The following is a 17177-nucleotide window of genomic DNA, read 5'->3' as shown; positions in this document are numbered from 1 at the left end:
CCCTGAGAACATAACAGGGGCTGGAACATTGCACCTATATAAATCCAATTTTAATCCTAAATTTTTCATTGCTCAAGTAAGTGTCATCATAGACTTCAGTCTGTAATTGATACTTATAAAGTTTCCTGCCTCTCAGAGCAGACCTCTTCTAGCTGATGTTACAGAATTCACACTCTTTCTTCTCGTAATAAAACATTACTTATTCCCATTATTCTGACAGCCTTTACCAAACACAACAGAGCTGTTTTTCTTTGAGATTTTCATATGAACATCTTAGGACTGCTGTCCAATGACATGTCTGAATTTCTTGCTGACCTTGATCTTATTCAAGTAATTGCTGAGCCTTCTTTTCCCATCCTATACTCCAACCGCCACTCACTCTTGATCTTTCTAATTAGCAGCAACCCCTCTATTATGTCTACTGTACCCACTCACCCAATATTCAGTGATTATTGTCCATTTAACTTTATAATTAACAGCATGTCTTTAAAATATCCACTTGGATTAATCTTATTCAGAACAAAATCCTCAACCAACATTATCAACCTTAAATCTCACCTATCCTCAGTAGAGTGATCTCCTAAACTCTTGTCTCAACAACCTAACACTGCAGCTAAAGCTGTCACCCACACCCAGTGTTAATGTCATGATAAATTATTGCTTTTTTTTTAAATTAGACTCAAATACAATAAACAAGACTGGCTTACAAATGAACTTTACACTCCTTCTAAACTTAAGAGATGAAGCTTAGACTGGAAACAGATCCTACCCAAGAGACTTAAAAACAATGAATTAAACTATATAATCTAACCAAGTCAACCATATCTACACCCAGACCCAATAATATCATATCAAAACAACTCTTCTAAGCCAAATAATTTTGTAAATAAATAAACCTTTTTACTCGACATAAAACTCCTTTAATAACACCTCTCAAGTAACCTGCATTGCTCTCAAGGTGACCTCTCAAGCTCTGATCTCCTTAATGAAATCAGTAAAGAAATTCAACTAATCTCAGGGTATTCTTGTATTTCTACCAAAACAACTTTCCCTTTTACTTTAATGAAATGTAGCATAAAGTCATTTAACCTCTCCTGTATCAAATTTTTACCAGATGCCCCCACTGTTGCTGACAACCTAAGCCCCTGTTTCATATTCTATAGTAAATATGTCCTTACCATTCCCTTTCTTCATATCTATAATCTCTGCTTAGCTAAAAAAATACTATGCCTGACATCTGGAAGAAAACATTGATCAAACCATTACCAGAGCAACACAAACATGAAAATACATCCCAGTTTAATCTCATCTTTATTTTTCCTAACCATGGTAAAATAATAGAAAAAATCTTGTACATCTAACTTCTTCTCCTAAAACAAACATAACTTCTGGGCAGGCAGGAGCACAGTGAACACTCTATGAACCCTTATTGATGAAAATTACTAAACACGGGCAAAGGTAACTTAATGGGTGTACTTGTTGTAAATCTCACTAATCATTTCTAACCTAATTGATCACATTCTTCTTGATCAGATGGTAGAAACTGGTGTGAGCCAAAGGCCTCCTCTTGGTTCTAGGTCTTTATAACCAATGGACTCAAAGTCAAAACTGGATCCTCCATCTCCAGTGATGCTCCATTACACAACACTTTGCTACAAAGACCTATATTTGCCCCTTTACATTTCTCAGTTTTCAGTAATAAATTACCATATGACCCCCACTTCTCCCTATTAATTTATACACTGATGGCATAGTTATGTTATGTCCATCCCCTCTCAATCTGAGATTTAAACCCAACTTGAAAATGGCATCCACTACCTTAACAAATGGGTAAACGAACACAATGTATTTCTTAACCCTACTAAAAAACATGCTTTTTAGTACGCATCAAAAACTCACAAAAGTCATCAAACTATTAACATACAAAAAACCCTTAATAACACCCCAACTGAAACACTGACATCCTTAAAATATGCTGAACTTAAAAATTCACTTGAAAAAACAGAAGCAAAATTAATATTCCACTTTTCTGAGCTCAGAAAATCTCTGTTCATACCTCACCAGCAAGATCCACGCAAGGAAAAGGAGTCTTTTTAGCTTAACAAGAATATAGATTTACCTTATTTGTGTCAGCCTCAAGCAAAACTACATCCATCTTCCAAACAATATTAAACAAAGTGTGTCATTTCATCACAAACTCCACTCCTTATGAATATCACTTTCTTACACTCACAAAATCTAAATGGATACCCATCAAGCAAAGATCAGACCTCTTACTTGTCTCATTTCTGTTTAAAATCTGTTATGTTTTTATATCTTGAAATATTTTCCACAAAACCTCCCTCATAAAGTTTTAGATGTCAAACTCAATCACAATATATTCTACAAGCCCCCCAAATTAAATTCCATTGCACTAACTACTTCTCATTTTCCACCAGATTTACAACACCATTTAAAGCATATCTCATCAAATAGGTATGGGCGGGACATACTGACAATCCTCTCCCACACCCCCATGTTGCCCCACTTCTTAAGCTCCCACTCCTCCTCCTACTATAACCTCTCAAACTAAAACTTTTTTCTACCTCCTCAGCTCCTTCCAGTTTGTCATCAACCAATTTCATCTAAACCTAATCACTTAATATGTTGGAAAAGTTCAGTGAATTGTAAAGCTGATTGGTCACATATTTTTTTGATTGTATTTATATTAAGAAATATTGGGAAGAGATTAATAAATTCCTTCAAGCCATATATACAGATTCATTTAGTTTATCAAAGTCATTAATTCTATTGAATGTAAATGAAAATTTTGCAATGAACTATAAAGATCTTTATCTTCTTTGGACCATGCTATTGGTAGCCAGGAAATGCATCACAAAGAAGTGGAAATCCTCTTCTATCCCGACTACAGAAGACTTTTTTTTTTTTGGAAATAAAAAAACAAAGAACTAAGAATATTTCCAAAGAACTGGACTAACAACCCTTGGGTGAAAGTACTTTCTCTCATTGAGACTCTTAATTCAGATATAATTCTAACTGTTTAATTGATAAGAATATAAAACTTTCTCTAATATTGTGTAACAAAATTCTCATAACAGATTGTTTCCTTATTGTAGGCTGATTGTATATACTGTAAATAGTTAATATACATTTATTCTTATTGAATTTGTAAATTCTCAATATTATCTTGCTGGAAAATAATAAAAACCTTTTTGAATAAACCTAATGACTTATGTTGTAAATATTGTATATTGTATACATATGTAATTAATTAAAAAAAAATGTTAATTCCTCTCTACATCGCTCTTTGATCTTGTGATTGAATTCACCTGGCCTGGGACTGAAACTGGCCATTATGACTGTTGCAGTAACCCAATAAAAAAGTTTAACTAACTAACTAACTAACTAACTAACTAACTAACTAACTAACTAACTAACTAACTAACTAACTAACTAACTAACTAACTAACTGACTAACTGACTAACTGACTGACTGACTGACTGACTGACTGACTAACTAACTAACTAACTAACTAACTAACTAACTAAAGAAATACTTTACCTATGCTTTGAAACCACCATTGCTACTACTATGAAGCAAAACACTGAGGTATTGCACTTAGAGATTAGAAAAAATATAGACCAAAAGACTGATGTACATATTTTTACTTGTAAGTGGCAATCGAGTACAGCCAGAGATCTGTTGAGAAGCTTGGTCCATTTACCCAAGTTATAGCACAAGTATGCTAGTTTCCCCTTGATAAAACATAATTTCTACAAACTTCCTGTATAAGCTTACAGTTACACATCTAATCATCTAGGTTGGTTTGAAGTTAGCTACAAAGTTGTGTAACGGGTATCAATTCTGAAGGCAGGGCTTCTCTGGGCCTAGAAACAACTGAGCCAACTGGTGTTGATAATTCTGCTATAGACGTTGAAGTCTTTAGATTGCGAATTTATAAGACTGTTTGCTTTATGAAGGCAGAGGATATTGAAAAGAACAGTCTTTCAATAAGCTAGAGATCACCCCTCAACAGTCTATGTGATATAGAGTTGAACGAAAGGGTTTCAGCCTACTAGGCTACCTCACATTTGACAAGGCTAGAGAACGTTTTAGTTAAGGATCTTTGAGGCATTCCAAGTTGAGAGAAGTGCCTAGTAAGGTATTTTACAAAGGGGACTTTGTGTTCCAAGACAGGTTTGATAAGGGAAGAATACACTGGCTCATGACCTCCCTGGTGTTTAATAAACTACATCAATGGATAAGTAAACAAGGTAGAAAGAGTTTCTCACCTCAACCTCAAACTTTCCACAAGATGGTCAAAATGGAATTCATTATCGACAGAACTATCCAAGTCCCTGGTGACTGCACCTATTCTAAGCAAGCACTCTTTTTTTTTAAACAACTGCAAGTACATTACACCATCTGTAAACAATGGACTTAAGGAAGAATTTTAACTAAAAATTAACAAAAGTCTGTAAGTTATGGTCTTGGGTCTTCAAAATTATACCAACTGTTATTATTTGTATTTGCTCATACAAACACCAATACAAATAAATGTCTCAGACAAACACACATACATTAAGATACAGCCACCCCCCCTACACACACACATACACACACAGACACAGCAGAGTTTTGACCTCACTGCATATCACTGATATCTTATTTCACAAGTTAAAAGAGAAAATATAAAGTACAATACCAGACAAAAGCGGCATGGATATTCTAGCCTGTCTCTTCTGCACTACATAAATAATAATCTAGTTTTTACAAGTATTCCTCCTTCTCCTGCCACCTTAAAGAACTCTACCGCTAATTTTGAATCTGACATTATTTATGTGATATTTTACTAGCTCCTACAGACCCCACTATCAATAAAATGTTTTTTCATCCCACTCATAAATTTTGCTTCCCAATCCATATTATGCTCACTTATTAGTAGAGTGTGTAAGTCAGTTAATTGATGGAAATGAATTCAGTTCAAATGGTAATAAATGCTCGAAATGACATTAAATAAATTAAATAAAATTTCCCCTCATACCCTATGCAAGGCACTGTGTCCACAAACTCTTTATTATAATGAGTTCTGAGGTATATTTCCATATCACAGCAATCAGTTCCAGAAAATGAAATTCAACCCTCACATTGAAAAGGATAATACTATAGATGCCATTTTGACAAATTTAACTTCTACAGTTCATGTGCAATTTGTTTTCTGAAAATACTGCCTTCCCAGACTTTATTGATTCATTTAAGAAATTTGAAGGTTTCTAACATATTTTTCTTCACTTTCCTTTCCTCAAGGGTGTGCATGTACAGCTCCTTTAATCTCTCTTTGCACAGCTTCTGGCATAAAACTTTTAAGAGTGCTGCCCCTCTTCAAACAGCTTTGTCTTTAATTATATCATTGCAGAGATGGGACTTCCAAAACAGAATGTAGTACTCAATACAGGGTCTCACCAACTGTGTGTCAGTAGGGATTAGAAGTTCCCTCGCTCCGTCTGTCTAGTAGCAGTGTCTTTATATCTATCTATATATATATATATATATATATATATATATATATATATATATATATATGTCTATGTGTGGGTGCGTGTGTGTGTGTGTGTGTGTGTGTGTGTGTGTGTGTGTATATATATATATATATATATATATATATATATATATATATATATCTATACATACATAAAGATATATATAAACATAATTCTGCAGCTTTTCATTTTTATTTAACACTTTTAAGTCATCAGAAAATGCTTCAAAATCTCTTCTGCCTTTATTTTTTAAAAAATTCATCTACTCCTCAATGTGCAGTCTGCTTTAGATTTTGGCTTTCAATGTGTGTGCCTTTGGATTATCTGTAATATACATGTATCAAGAATTATTGTTAGTTTGACAATCTCCTCTCTTATCCTCTCCATACTGCTGTGTTGATCTACAGAAATACACATACCCAAACACACACACACACACACACACACACACACACACACACACACACACACACACACACACACACACACACACACACACACATGTGCAGGCAGGTATGTGTTTGTTTATGCATGCATACACGTGTGAGTGTGTGTGTGTGTGTGTGTGTGTGTGTGTGTGTGTGTGTGTGTGTGTGTGTGTGTAAGCACACATACTCACTAGTATGTATATAAGTGCATGCACTGTGTTGCACATCTTAGTGTCATCTGTAAAGAGATATACCTTCTCTCCATCTCCCTTGTATTGTCTTTGATATAAACATTAAAAAGGACTCATCTCAGTGTTCATCTCTCTGTGGCAATGCTAGTGCCACTCATTTCTTCCATCTGGATATCATTTCCTTTGCTATTTGTAAATGTGTTATTCAGGCAGCTATTCAATTATTTACAAATAATGCTACAATGAGGATGTAAAATGAAAAAACGTCTCTAAAAATATTGCTCAGTCTTTCAGCTGATCATTTATTCATACAGTATTAATGATTTTGGTATTAATTTTATTTAACATTTGTTTACTGGGAAAGTCCGACTGGGACAGAGTTCATTTTTGGTGGAGGCCCAGGGAGAAAAGCTCCAGATACATGTCTTTGGAATACGGGAAGAAATCAGAGCACCCGGAGGAAACCCATGCAAACACAGGGAGGACATGCAGACTCTGCACAAAAGACACCCCAGCCAAGAATCAAACTGAAGAACCTCTTGCTATGAGGCGACAATACTAACTGCTGCATCACTGCCCTGCCCATATTAAAATACTATCTGCAGAACCATGTTACTTCTTTAAATAGTAAAACTTTATATAACCAAAAATGAAATATTAGTAAAGCTTTTAATAAATATAACTGCAAATATTTTAATACCAGAAGTGAGCTTTAGGGCATTTCTGTCTTCCTGCATCTTGTGGAACTCAAGAGACAGGTGCCATGTTCTCCACAGTACACTGAAGTGCTTAACAACATGACTTTAACAGAATAATAGAATTAAAGTGACAGATGCACCTGAAAGTGGAGGGCAAGTGATGCTTGCTGAAGAGATTTTATCAAAGCTGGGGTATTTACAGTTCAGGTTGATACATACACAGTTTTTTAAGATGTTATTCTTAACTCAACCTAATGATTGCAGACTAAAACATCAGTCAAACACTCTATTGTTTTAAAATATGGAATCACTAGATGCCTCAAACATGGCCTCTCTAAACAGTATGCATCCCTAGCTTGCTCCATAATACATATATATATTAATAGAATCACAGAAACAAGTAGAGACCTAAATAATAGATGAATTGCACAAATGATGCAAATAACTATCTATTTACCAGAGTCATGGCATATTTTATGCCAGTTGGAGATCTCCTTTCCAGGCCTCTACTAAAAAGTGGTTTTATTGCACAGCCCGAGTTTCCTGCTAATGAAATGCAATAAAATGACAAAAATAAATAGGAAGTATAAGACTATATCCACAGTGATAATGCAACAGCAGAAGACAATGACCTTAAGTCATCATAGGTGATGAGTACAAACACAAGGCATCAGCTTCAATAGGAGTAAAGGGCTTTACTTGTTCACCATAAAATGATACACTGGAAATGAATAACTACAAATTTTTGCAATTCTAAAAATTAATATTACAATCCCTAAATCGACTGTTTACCCCTGCTAGGAGTGTTGCTATTGACAAAACTTCCACAAACACTCAAAAGGTCTCATTAAAGCTTCTAATAACTTTTGTTATCTAGAGCTTGTATATGAATTCAGTAGGATTGTCTGTAGTTGTATAAAGGACTGACACTGGGAAACTGTGATGTTCGGTGTTCCATTACTTTCAGAGTACACGCTCCTACTAGTCTTTGAAATGAGGACAACTGGGAGAGTTCTCCTTATTTGTGAATAAGGAAGCTTCCTATTCATGACTCTGACTACTATAGCTATATGATCCTCTAGCCTCCGGTCATATTTCCTGCACTGTATTCCACCAATCTTTCTGGTAGATTTCATCTAATTTCCTAACAGAAGTCTTATATACTTTTTTTTCCTTTTATGGCCTCCAGAACTCAAGGTGTAGTCTAACCAAGGCCTGGAATAGTTGAGCCATAACCTTATTGTGTCTAGAATCTATTAACCTGAGGATCTTTCCTGTTATGCATCCCCAAAGATGAACAAAGGTCTGCAGAATGATTGGCAGTGGAGTTTTATGGCATCGAGTTGCCAGCCTGGCGCCCAACCTTCCACAGAAGGCACGCGCACACACACACACACACACACACACACACACACACACACACACACACACACACACACACACACACACACACACACAAACACACACACACACACACACACACTCTCACACCTAGGGTCAATTTAGAATGTTCAATCCACTTGTAGCATGTCTTTGGGATGTGGGAGGAAACCAGAGCACCTGGAGGAAACCCACACAACCACAGGGAAGACATGCAGACTCCACACAGAAGGCACCCCAGCCGAGAGTCAAACCAGAGAGCCTCTTGCTATGAGGCAGCAATGCTAACCACTGCCCCACTGCAGCTGCCCTCAATCTATCAACCAGAGGATACAATGCACTATTCCATTTGCTGCTACCACTACCATCTCACTCCAATCCCAGTGGACCAATCTAGGCATAATCAACATTCCCAGATCCTTTTCTTGCTCTAGTATCTTTCACTCCTTCCATCTGTTACTGCACAGCAGGCTAGGGTGATCTACGTTCAGTGCCTTGTATTTTTTTTTTTTGCACTGACTCTCCACTGCCATCATTCTACTCACATGTTCATTCTTTCCAAATCCTATCCTTCCCCTTCTCCATTCTCTATCAGTGAACCTGTCTTTATGTCATCAACAAAGAGTTTGATCCTGTCTTATATTTTCTCAGATGTGTGAGACAAATACACTGAAATATAGTGGACTCAACATCTGTGTGCTACTCCATCAGGAAGTTTTCCTAATTTCTGATATTATTTGTCTCACAACAACTCACTCTGTATTACCATTTAGCTAAACAGCTGTTCAGGTCCTCAGTGTTAGTCCTACCACCAATACCACTGGTATTCCTATCAGCTTCCGCATGGGAGTAAGTCAATTCCTTGCTGAAGTCAGGACAGACTATATTTATTTATTCATTTATTTTATTTACATTTGTTTACCTGGAAAGTCCAACTGGGATAAGACCCGGGGAGAAAAGCTCCACATATAGAGACTATACAAAACTTATACAAGAAATTATACAAAACTTATACAGGAAATTATACAAAAAACATACCAGACATACAGTACACCAGAAATTACATTCTATGCTATTATAGCTGACATTTGTATTATACAATCATCTGATATAATTCCTTATTGTAGTGTAGACATTGTAGTTTCTCAGAGTAAGCTGAGGAAGGCTTTGCAGGGGTAAATTGGATAGCGAAAGATGAGGTTAGAGATTATCTAGACATCAGAGAGAGCATAGATTATGAGGTGGTGAGGAAAGAAGAAAAAATATGACCAGAAACTATTAAAACTAGTTAGCCTGGAGTAGTACAGGAACAAAGCCAGGTGTCATTAAGATAATTAAGAAACTTTTTGAATTGGTTGGTATTTGTGTTGGTTCTGATGCTGTGAGGTAGTGAATTCTTAGAAAACAGGGAGTCCCCTGCCATATTAGTGGATTTTGACACTTGTAGCAGAGATTTATTTATCACTTACTTTTACTTATAATCCAGTAATAATCTGGACTTGACTTGACAGCTTGACTGACAACTCCTTTTGGCCATCAACTCATGTTCTGAACATGGTTGTATTCTTGAAATGATACTAACCTTCCACTCAGGATTCTCTCTATTGTTTTCCCTGCTATTGTTGTTAAGCTAATAAGTGCATACTTGAGTGGAAATTTTCTGCATTCCTCTCCACCAAGAATACATACCACAATCACTGCCTTCCAGTCCTCTGGTATGTTTGCTCTAGCCAATGATTTGCTAAAGATGTTTCTTGGGGGGGGGTCTACCAACTTACAGGTCAGACCTCTAAGGACTGAGAGAGGAAGTTTATAATGCCCTGGTGTTTTATCATCCATCTTCTTCTTCTTCTTTTGGCTATTCCTGGTTAGGGGTCGCCACAGCGGATCACCTGTCTGCTCATGATTGGCAGTGGAGTTTTACGGTGTCGAGTTGCCAGCCCGGCGTCCAACCTTCCACAGAAGGCACACACACGCACACACACACCTAGGGCCAATTTAGAGTGTCCAATCCATAATGGCAGTTAATTCCTTGTAAACATCCTCTTTCTTTATCCTGGTGTCTGTACAATTTTCTCCTACTGTGCTCTGTTTTGCTTACAGAATGGCACTGTCCTATTGTTTTGATTTACAATGACAAATAAAGAATTCATTCACTGCCTCTGCTTTTTTCCCAGTTGTCTATGCTTTTCATAGGTTCATAGGTTATAGGTTCATAGGTTAGTACTAAGCTAACTGCCCTTGCGAGCCATTTTAAGCCTAGCCAATTATCCCTTGTGAGACTCAAACCCTGCACCTTGTGCTTGCAAGGCAAACACCTTAACCATTAGGCCACCCACCTTTGCTCAGCCTGTTCAGTTCTGTCCCTCCCTTCCTTTTATCTACTGCGCACATACAAAAAACTTTCCTGTCCTGATCCTTTCTGCTAGCTCCCATTCAACTTTAGCAACTGTTCTCCAGACCACCTTCGTTGACTTCTTGCTAACCACCCTGTACTGTGCCTCCTCCATTCTCTTCATCCCTTCCTTTCCACCTATTGTAGCCTTACTGGAGTTTTGTTGACATTTTGAAAAGCTTTGTGGAACACTCTGCAACCTCATGGATTTATTTACGTTCTGGTGCATATAATTGGAACACCATGCGTTTTTGCAATGTAGTACATTCTGTTTGCAGTTCTAAAGACTAAGGTAGAACTAGAGCAACTGGTTTGCCTCTGCAACAAGGTGAAGAGCTTGTATTTATTCTTGCCAAATCTTAACTGAATTGTGTAGCAGCTTATCTCTACAAGCAATGAACTGTGCTTCCTCACCGAACTAAGAGACATTTTAGTACTTCAAACAAGAAGTAAGAGCTATAGAAAGAACTTCAGCAGTTTTTTTTCACTTTCAGTTCTACTGTTCATTTTGTTACCTTTTAATGGAATATGTATGGTGCCAATATTGGTGTGTGTGTGAATCAACTAAATGTCGACAGTTGAAATATTGACAAAAAAAAATGTAATGCTCAAAATATTGACAGTTAAAAGCAGTATTTAGATAATTTTAACTGTTGATACTTTGAACATTAGATATTTTTTGTCAGTATTTAGGCTGTCAATATTTAGGTGATTTAATCAATTGTTATACACCTGTGTGTGTGTGTGTGTGTGTGTGTGTGTGTGTGTGTGTGTGTGTGTGTGTGTGTGTGTGTGTGTGTGTATATATATATATATATATATATATATATATATATATATATATATATATATATATAATATTTTCTCAGATCTGAACTGCACAGAACAAGAACAGCCTTTGAAAACAATACATATCGGTGATGAGCTTGGTATAATGGCCAAAGTCTTCACCTCACAGACACAAAGTTTGATTCTAACCATGGGTTATTGGCTAGACTTAAAATGGCCCTTCATGGCAGTTAACCTAATATTAACTTATGAACCAATAAAATAGTTATTTCTGACAAGACTATTGAGCAACCAAACATTGTACCTCAAGACATGTAAAAATTCTGTTAAAACTTTCTTCATTTAGTTATATGACCATACAGCAAGAAAACATGACACTTGGAAGGAAAAATAAAAGGCAAAGGTGACACCATATTTTTAATGCTCTATAAAACCTAATAGCTGAGGCATTCTTGGTATCCCCTACAAAAGAATATAATTAAAGTACCTATTATTGAAAGATTTATACTATCTAAGGAATCTCACGGGGACAAACATGTCTGTGAAATCTTGCTAGTAATTTTTACTGTACTATTACAAAGCAGTCTTTCTGTGTCACTCAGGCCATAATCCAGTTTGGCAACTTGGAAGTGAATGGTGTGTTTTTTTTTTAATAAACTGTTCCCTATATCACACTCCTGCTGTCTCCCAACTCAGTAGTACCATCTACCATCTCTCCCAGAGCTGGAAAGTTGTTCACATGAGGTGTCCACAGTTCCACTTTGATTAACTCCAGATCAAATGATATCTTCTCAAGCATTCATCAACTTCTGCTTAGCATGCTGAAACCAATCTAGCAATATTTTCCTTCATGCCTTCACTCTTCCATCACAGCCAACAAGTTTCCAGAACCTTCATTTCATTTCTTCTGTGCGGTGTACTGCACCTCTCTATCATTATAGCTTTAAGGCAATAAACGTGAAACTGGATCACTGATTAGTCTGGTCATGATATTGATTTTCATCACAGGATGCAGCTGGAACCAGCACCAGTTGGGCATTGATTGTCTTTATTTGTCAGATACTGTTTTTGATGTTTTGTGCTGTGGATACCACCAAAGAATACAAAAGCTTTGGCATTGCTATCGTTTTAACCAAGGGCGCCCAATAATCCAGTGTCTGCCTCCTGTCCTTTTAACTTTTTGTGCATTGCTCTAAGCTATCACACCACATTAGTTAAATGTTGTCTCCAGCCTAGGTATACATGAATATAAATGTTATATAAATAATACTAGCTAGATAGTTAGACAAATATAAGTGATATCTGTATCCAAATATTCCATAACAGATTCTGTCCTTTCAGCAGGGGAAAAAATGCTCCAGCTTGAGCATGGCCACCACCTAGTGCACAGGTCATGTAATTTTCCTGCATTAATTTAAAACTAGCTGCAATACCAAAGTTTTGTTACAACTCCAGATCAATCAAATACACTGTCTCATGGCCTGGGTGTTAAACCAAAATGTCATCCACAGTCTTGTGGCTGCACATGTAGATGTTTTTGTACTGATATTTCAGTCCCTAAGAGGGTGTCTTCCCTGATATGACAGTGGTTCTATCATAACTGCAAGAAAAGTTGAAAAAATGTGGAGTACCAATGCCCACTGCCTTGTTGCAGTAAGGCCCTCTGCAAAAGTGACTATCTTAATGAAACCATTTATTAAAACCATTGATACAACACTGTAAGTTTTCCCAGCAATCTTATCAGAAACTGTATTGTGTTTAAAAAGATAAGTGAGAGATTTCCAAGAGATATCTCCAAGCATCAGCTGCCTTAGGTCAACTGGTGCCCTAGGCAAAAGGGCTCCATGGCGCCACCCACCACACTACCTGGTGCCCCCATGCTGGTCTACTTACACCAAATAAATACTGGAAAAGTGCCCGTACCAGATCGACGCCCTAGGCAGCCACCTAGTTGGCCTATGCCTAAGGCCGGCTATGTCTCCAAGAAAGACAATTGAAGGCTTACGCTATTAATGTATTTTGCAATCTGGGGTGTTTTCAAAATCATTTGTCTCAAATTCACTCTCCTAATTCACCCCTGGGGTGTCTTCGAGGGAAGAAACCTGCCTGTGCAGTGTGCACAAGGCCAGCTACAACCTTTCTAATCCTTTCAGACCAAATAGGCTTGTATAGTTTGTAATACATGTTCAGGATGGAAATGAACTGAAAATGTTTGGATCTGTAGTGTGTTTACTTGGTGGTTGAGTCATTGCATCCATTTCAATTCTCTAAGAAGTAAGGGTGATCGTATCATACTTTCATATCCTGAGTAGTAGTGACAGAGCCTCAGAGTGCAAATATCTGTACAGTTCAGGCGGAAGGCCATCTACTCATGTTTTTTTTTTCCATATCATCACAGTATTTAATGTTCTGTTTTAATTCTTCTTCTTCTTTCTATCCTTTGGGGGCCCAACAAAATTTTCTTTGGCAATGTGAACATTGTAGAATATCCTCTCTGTCCAAAAAAAAAAAAAAAAAATCCAAATGTACCCCATGAGATACTACAATAGCTAAATGCCATTCAAATAGCTATAAAATACCACTAAAAGACAAGACAAAACATTTTCAACTGTATGAGATCAAATAAGTAATAGATCTCAATATAACAAGTTTGGATCTTTGCCATGCTTACCAACAACTCAAGGTTTCGGGGTATTAATGCACACTTAGTGCATGAATTTTTCACCTACAAACTGAACTGTCTTACCATACTGCACCTGGGCTCTGAGCAATCGGGAATGTATGAGTGCTTTATTATTTAGGATTTCTTCTCCTATCAACATCAGGCATGAAGAACACTGGTTCACGTATGGTTGTATTTTTCTCTACATTCCCTTTTCATTTTCTCCCATCTACAGCCTTTGCCCCACATCAAGAAAATATTTGTATGAATTTTCTAATATCTGAGCTTTGGGCCTCAGAGTTTGAGCACAACATCTGAAGGAAATCTCATATATCCTTAAATTCATTTAGAAAACAGCCAAATGAGCCTTGCAATCTCTGGGGCAAGGGGAGGTCATAGAAAACAATGTGGTCATCTAAAGATGGGGGCACTAATAACTCTAAAACAGGATGATTAAACAACTGGGAGAAAAAGTTTCCTTCAAAGATGAATAGTTCTTCACCAACTCTTTTCATAAGTGTGTTTTAGCAAGTTATCAGTTAGATACCATGCATACCAGAGTACAGTATACCTGGGGAAAGCTACCCTCTAATTCTACTGGAGAATCCGTATACATTAATATCAGGTCTTTTGTTGTACAAGGTAGTGCTGATAGGTGCAAAGACCTTGCCACTTTGAGATCCAGAACATGTGTGATTTCATTAAAATCACCCACCCAGAAAACCATCATGATCATCACCTTATCATCTACTAAACCTAAAATTCTACTGAACTCTTTGGTCATTAATTAAGGGTATAAAGAACATGACACTACAATATAGAAGCAGTCACCACTTATTACCCTTAATAGGAAGATAGACTCTGGGAGTGCACTGTCCCTTAAGATCTTTTTAATGCAGGAATCAAAAAATTCAAGTTTGAAAAGTTAGGTTTGTGCTTTCATCATAAGTCTGAACTTCATCTGACAGTTTGATACATATTAAAACTATATGCCATAAATGAAGCTCATTGTTAAATACTGTAGACAACCAGTTAGGATTCTAGATGAAAGATATGTCTGTGCAAAACTGGTGAAGTAAAGCACCCCATGTTGAAGCTGGTGCTACAAAATACTAGCAAGGTGTTGATGACAGACAACCAACTTGTGCATACAGTGGAAACACAACAAACAGAACAGTCCATTTGAAGTGAGAAAATTGCATTCCTGCCCTCATAAGCAATCAAGGGAGAGTGAGGTTTGCAATTACAATGAAAAAACACCAAAATAATCGACACAAAGCACGAGAGAGGAGGTGTGGAAATTATACAGCTGGAGAAATAGCTTATGGGAAATCCATTCAGAATGGGAGCTCAGGTGTCATTCAGTGGGATGAGAGTTGTTTGCCAAGAACAGAAGTGACCAGAGTGACACAGGGTGCTAGTAATGGGCACACAGGGTACAAAAACTGAGTTAATAGCCAGCATTAATGGGTGAAATCTCCAGGCTCCGTAAGGCCAACACAAATGAACTAACAGTGAGAAAAAGGAGATGTTCTAATTTCTGTCAAATCCTGTAACCCCCCACAAAACTAGGAAAAAGAGAAAATAACTACTCCACTATGGAAACCATATAAAGTGAACTAATCATTAATACGGCTGTAAGATACTGACAAAGTGATTCTTTAATTGAAGTATCTTTAAAGAAGAGTGCAATACTAATGTGTCCTCCATGTAGGAGATCATACAAGGAATACTGTTTCCAGCCAAAGTGGTGAAATGTTCCATAAGCTTAGAACTCTCCAAACATCAAAAGTGTGCTCAAAGGTAAGAATAAAATGTGACCCAAGCCTCCAACCCCACCCACAACCCCACCCCACCCCTCCACCAGCCCACCTTCAGTCAGGGTTTGTGTCAAAGCCTATATCCCACTTCTTCTTACCCTAGGCAAACACGAAAACCACACATTCAGCCTAGGTCAGAGAAAAACCTCCTCCCCTGCAGTCAAACCATCAATAGGCACATAAGCACTTTCATCCCAGAGGAGTGAGACCACATCAGAGACCACAGCATAACTTAATTAAAAAAAAATATATTGTTTGAAAACCTAAAAAGGAAACGCATTACAAATCAGAAACTAAGATTCATGGAATGGTCAGGCCATACATAGACAGCACAGAGACAGAAGGAGGAAGGGAACTGGCAAAACATGTCCTCCATAAACGTCATTAAGAATTTATAGACATATAAACAGAGAGAGAGAGAGAGAGAGTGAGAAAGAGATATAGTGATAATTTACAATATTCCATATAAAACAATGCAGTCTATGTTATCAAGCGGGAAACTAGAATAAACATGAGAGTCCATCAACACACACTGACTTTTCAAAAGCAGGAACGTTTCAGCAAAGCACTGCAGCGTACCAATTTATTCAACGAGGCAGTCCATTCAGCAAAATATTCTTAAGACAGCAGTTCATGCATTTATGGCAAATGATTGTAGAAACTGCTTAGAACAGGTGCAATCCATGCAATACCATTAACTAAGAACCAAATAAAAGATTACATGGCCTCCAGCACACAGGTCATTCCAGAACGAACAATGTTTATTAAAAATAATAAAAATTAATATAGTTAAGTGCTTTCATCCACCAACTTGGACTTCTTTAGAACTCAAATCAGTTAAAACAATCACCCTTTTTAAATCATTCATTATGCTAATTAAAAAGCCAGTTACAAGAATGACAAGAATCCAACTCTATTTGAAGGAACATTTTTTTAAAAAACACATTTCCCTTATAAAATAAACAATGCATTTAAAATAGGCATAACTCAAAATCAAAAAAGCTATACATTCAAACCTCACAGAACATTATCATTCCTCACTTATAATTTTTCTGCTCTCATTCTAAGCACTGAATTAATAGAAACATAATCATTAAGACTTGGTCTAACTATAGCATCCAGTCTCAATTGCCATAGACGCTCTTTGTATTCTAACCTGTTCTCCCAAGCTTCCCCTTAGCATCCTGGGGAACAACTTGTAATATACCAAAAACAAACTTTTTAAAGTGGGAAAAAATCGATGTTCTGTGACTTTGCTATTTTGCCATTTCGA

This window comes from Protopterus annectens, chromosome 14.part0, assembly GCF_019279795.1.
Source record: "Protopterus annectens isolate FY-2018-M chromosome 14.part0, PAN1.0, whole genome shotgun sequence".
Lineage (NCBI taxonomy): Eukaryota > Metazoa > Chordata > Ceratodontiformes > Protopteridae > Protopterus > Protopterus annectens.
This window is presented reverse-complemented; position numbering follows the sequence as displayed.